Raw genomic sequence first — 5,649 nt, 5'->3', positions numbered from 1 at the left:
TATAGTCGACAAACCAGTTTAAAATATAAGCATTACCAAACGGTTAAGTGATTAACCATTACAGTTTTCCCAATTGTTAACACACGTATGATGAAACTACATCTCAGATACTCAAAACTCAAAACACTCACTACCCTGGCATTAAAAGCGCCATGCTCTCTACCAATTGAGCTACAGAGGACTACACGGCAATTAGGGATCCAGATTTTGTCAAATTAATGTCAAAAGTATATTTTTTGTTGAGGCATTTTAGCTAATCCTAACCCTTTTCCTAACTTTAACCTAATTCTCCTAACCTGCTCGTTAATTCTCCTAAACTGCTGCACAAATTCTCCCTAACCTGCTCACGAAAAGTCAAATCTGACGTTAATCTGACAAAAGCTGGATCCTTTCTAGCCATGACCCAACAGCAACACCGTCAGAACAATAGCAGTCTTCATTCTGAAAGGAGTCTGGTCTTCTTCAGAAGTAGTGTAGTAGTCTACAGGGTTCAGGACTCACCTTTTTAAACACTCCTTATCTCTCATATCATGAGGTTCCACATGTGTTTGGTTACATAGTGCCCAATGTTCTTCTTAGTGATAAAACAGCAAACATTAAGAGTGTTTACTTATCAGACCCACATATATAATAAATATACTAGAATAATATATACTATATTCATATGCTTTTAGTACTCACACATGAATCATATCATGTATGCAGGTCATGTGTTGTTTTGAGACAGCAGTAAAAACATACTGACAGGACAGTTCCTCTTATGGCCACTAGGTGATAATCTGGTGTCACAGACGCATGACTGTAGTCTAGAACGATGCATTGTCCCAATTATGTCTCCTTTCTCTTAAAGTGTGCACTTGTTCACTTCCCTAAACTGAAATGACTGGTATACTAAATATGGATGAAACTCCCACTTGATAACAGAAGGTATAGTCCCACGGGTGGAACGAACAGTACCCCCTCTCCCCTCTCCTCTTCTCCCTCTCTCCCCCCTCTCCTCTTCTCCCTCTCTCCCCCCTCTCCTTATATTATATAATATACATTTGAGGAGGGGAAGGATAGAGAGAAAGGGGGGAGGGAAAGGGGAGGAGAGAGGGAGGAGAGAGCGAGAGATGGGAGAGAGAGAGAATATATTATTATCACTCACTTCTCACCAGTGATGTCATCATAACCAGTAACCTTTTCCACTCTTGGCCCAGCCCAGCCTGACCCTGACATATAGCATCAGGCCTGTTGAGTTGACTTGGGTAACAGACCTCTAGCTTCTACACCACATCCCCCCCTTCTCCTGCTCTAACATGAGACCTCATCAGTACTCATTTTGGGTGCTGGTACTGTTTATATTTAGGAGCTGGAACATTAACCAATATTCTATAAGAGGTGAACTCAAGCAGTAGAAAGTTAGAGGTGATATTATAGGACACACTATGTGAAACATTGCTGCTCTGTCAGCAGTTTCCTGTGGGGGTTTTCAAAACAAATCCGTTGTGAAGTGGAAACATCTAGGAGCAACAACGGCTCAGCCACGAAGTGGTAGGCCACACAATCTCACAGAACGGGACCGCCGAGTGCTGAATCTCGTAACATGTAAAAATGGTCTGTCCCAGGTTGCAACACTCACTACCGAGTTCCAAACTGCCTCTGGAAGCAACGTCAGCGTAATAACTGTTAGTGGGGAGCTAAAACAACTGTTTCTACTAAAACCAAATAGCCTCCAGTACAGTAACCACTAGAGGAATACAGGATACAAGATAAACATGTTCCAAGTAGTATCGCTCCCAGTTTCCTCCATCCAGAAATACATGAAACCTTGACTTTGTTTCCCCTTACAGTATGTATTGGAATCTACAGTCTTTACTGTGCTTTATGTAGTGCTACTGTCCAGTAGTAAAAGTAGTGGACAGGTCCAAGTCTGCAGTACATACCTATTGTCATTTTGGGACGTCTGGATGATGGATGCTACAGTGAACTTGGCTCATATTGGGCTGCACTCTCTGCCCAGCCTCTATCAAGGTCAAACCATGGTGACCACATGGTCCACCACAGTCACCCCACACTCTTTCATCAGAGATTACTCTCCTTGTTCTCTGTCTTCCTCCTCTCCTCCTCCTCCTCCTCCTCCTCCTCCTCCTCCTCCTCCTCCTCCTCCTCATCCCCTCCTCCTCCCCTCTCCTCCTCCTCCTCCTCCTCCTCCTCCTCCTCCTCTTCCTCCCTCCTCTCCACCTCCTCCTCCTCCTCTTCCCTTCCTCTCCTCCTCCTCCTCCTCCTCCTCCTCCTCCTCCTCCTCCTCTCCCTCTCCTCCTCCTCCTCCTCCCTCCTCCTCCTCATCCCCTCCTCCTCCCCTCTCCTCCTCCTCCTCCTCCTCCTCCTCCTCCTCCTCATCCCCTCTCTTCCTCCTCTCCTCTCCTCTCCTCTCCTCTCCTCTCTCTCTCCTCTTCTCTCTCCTCTCCTCTCCTCTCCTCTCCTCTCCTCTCCCTCTCCTCTCCTCCTCCTCCTCCTCCTCCTCCTCCTCCTCCCTCCTCCTCCTCCCCTCCTCCTCCTCCTCCTCCTCTCCTCTCCTCCTCCTCCTAATCCCCTCCTCCCTCCTCCTCCTCCTCCTCCTCCTCCTCCTCCTCCTCCTCCTCCTCCACCTCTACCTGATTATAGTGGTGATTCTGATACAACCATAAATTCACACATTGTGCACCTGGGCTGAGAGGATGGAAGTTCAACATTTAGCTAGATGTAGTATGCTAATGTTAACTAGCTAACGTTGCCCTTGAAAGGAAGTTAGGCTAGCGAGCAAGCATTTTAGCCAGGTAGCCTAGAACAACAAAATCTTAAAGCGTGTACTGTGTGACAGTCATATAATTAATCTCATATGGCCTACTAATACTGTAGAGCTTTTTTACATCCACACAATATAGCTGGGTCACCCTGTCCTGTCCCTAGGGGTCCACGGCCCTGCAGCGCCCCCAACCCAACACACCCCCACTCAGCTTTAGGGTCTTAGTGAGACATTCATTATTGGTTTCAGGTGTGTTAGGCCAAGGCCAGAGGGACAACTCACAGGACGGCAGACCCCCAGGGCAGGACTGAGCAACACAGCAGCTATTGAAAACATGACGTGGGCAATACAGACTTTTGTTGTACAGTATTCCATATAAGGCATCCAGACGTTATTAAAGTTGCCCAGTATACACTTATAAGAGGTGAACTCAAGCAGTAGAAAGTTAGAGGTGATATTAAAGCACACACTATGTTAACTTTGCTGCTCTGTCAGCAGTTTCCTGTGGGGGTTTTCAAAATAAATCAGTTTCCTGTAGGTAGCTGGGTTCAACTACTGATCGAAGATAACTTGCTAAGAAGTTTATCTCACATCATTGAAGTAAGGAACTAATGAGATAGAAGTCATATAGCCTAGCAGTATTTTTTCCACTCTTCAGTCCACTCTTCATTACAGTAGACTTGTATAGCTCAGTGGAGCCCAAGTTAGAGACAGATATGATACCTGCAGTGATATTGATGATCCTGTTCTGGAGCACAGGTAGGATGCTGTTATACTGATATACACTTATGACAGTTACTGAGATATGATTTGATATTGTAAGATATATGATCATTTGCAGGGCTAGTAAATAACATGCAACCGGAAACAAGACAGTAAAAATCTGTCTTAAAGCAGAACAATGATGTGATCACCTGTAAATGTACTTTACTGTAGCATAACTGTCCATCTGGGGACAGGCACTAATGTCAGTTAAGTTGTGATGATGGCATGCATCTGACTGTTGTATATTCAGTGTGTCAATGATTGATTGTATCTGTCCCTATGGAAATGAATGAGAGTATATATTATGTATCTATTTAATATTCGTCTTATGTTTTCTATGGCCTCCCATAGTTAAATAAAGGTTTAATTAAAGGTTCAATAGAGCAAGAGGAAGGGGGGTAGCTAGAGGTCTGTTACCCAAAGTCAACTGAGTCAAGCTCAACAAGCCTGATACAATATGTCAGGAAGAGAGAGAGAGAGAGAGAGAGAGGAGGGGAGTAGAGAGAGAGGAGGGGACAGAGGACGGGAGGGGAGATAGAGAGGGAGATTCAAAGGGCTGCGAGAGATGAGAGGAGGGGTGTGGGTCGGGTGTGAGGGGTGGGGGGGGGGCGGGGGGGGGGGGGGTGGGCGGAGGAGGCGTAGTGGAGAAAGAGGAGGGGAGGGGACAGAGGAGGGGGAGGGAGGAGGGGGGGGACAGAGGAGGGGAGATAGAGATTTGTGGAGGAGAGAGAAAGATTAAGGGAAGGGAAATATATATTTATAACTGACTTCTCACCAGTAATGTCATCCTAACCAGTAATCTTTTCCACTCTTCCACTATTGGCCCAGCTCAGATTGACCTCTGACCTCTGGAACTGAACGATTGAGGAAAAACTGATGTATTAAATTAGATAAACTGTAAACTCATCTGCAAAGAGAGGTTCACATGGAAGGAATGTGTGTACACATGGGTGTTGTTGCACCATACCAACGATAAGTTTATCTTCCCCATCACATCATGAGGTGATGTTGATGTTCATTTCTCCTCTCTTAACTATATAAAAATGAGTTTATCAGTCCTGACCTGTTATAGGCCATCGGTCAATACACCCCATTTAGCCATACCCTAGGTTTAGCTCTATTTCAATACAACCCATTTAGCCATACACTAGGTTTAACTATATTTCTACACACCCCATTTAACCACACCCTAGGTTTAGTTGTATTTGTACACACCCATTTAGCCATACCCTAGGTTAAGTTGTATTTCCACACACCCCATTTAGCCATACCCTAGGTTTAGTTGTATTTGTATACACCCCATTTAGCCATACCCTAGGTTTAGTTGTATTTCTACACACCCCATTTAGCCATACCCTAGGTTTAGCTGTATTTCTACACACCCCATTTAGCCATACCTAGGTTTAGCTGTATTTCTACACACCCCATTTAGCCATACCCTAGGTTTAGCTGCATTTCTACACACACCTATTTAGCCATACACTAGGTTTAGCTGTGTTTCTACACAACCCATTTAGCCATACCCTAGGTTTAGCTGTATTTCTACTGACTTGTCACCAGTTAACTTGTCACCAGTTAACTGACTTCTCACCAGTGATGTCATCACAACCAGTAACCTTTTCCACTCTTCCACTCTGGTACGGCTCAGCTTGACGGCTCAGCTTGACCTCTGACCTATGAAATGAATGATTTCAAAAACAGACAAAAGCAAAGGTATTCAATTATATATAAACTCATCTGCAAGAGAGGTTCACCTTTCCACGGAGGGGAATGTGTGTACACATGGGTGTTGTTGCGTCATACCAACTATAAGCCTATCTTCCCCATCACATCACGTGTGTTGTTGCACCATACCAACTATAAGCCTATCTTCTCCATCACATCATGAAAGGTCATGTTGATGTTCATTTCTCCTCTTTTTTGCCCCTCCATCTCTCTCTCTCTCTCACTCTCTCTCTCAGTTCAATTCAAAGGGGTTTCATTGACATGGGAAACATATGTTAACATTGACAAAGCAAGTGAAATAAACAATCACAAACAGTAAACTTTAAACACACAAAAGTTTCAAAAGAGAAAGTCATTTGAAATGTTAATAATTTAACTATATAAAAATAAAA

The sequence above is a fragment of the Coregonus clupeaformis genome, unplaced genomic scaffold (genome assembly GCF_020615455.1).
Source record: "Coregonus clupeaformis isolate EN_2021a unplaced genomic scaffold, ASM2061545v1 scaf1452, whole genome shotgun sequence".
NCBI classification, from domain to species: domain Eukaryota; kingdom Metazoa; phylum Chordata; class Actinopteri; order Salmoniformes; family Salmonidae; genus Coregonus; species Coregonus clupeaformis.
The sequence above is the reverse complement of the archived record's forward strand: the minus strand, read 5'-3'. Positions refer to the sequence as shown.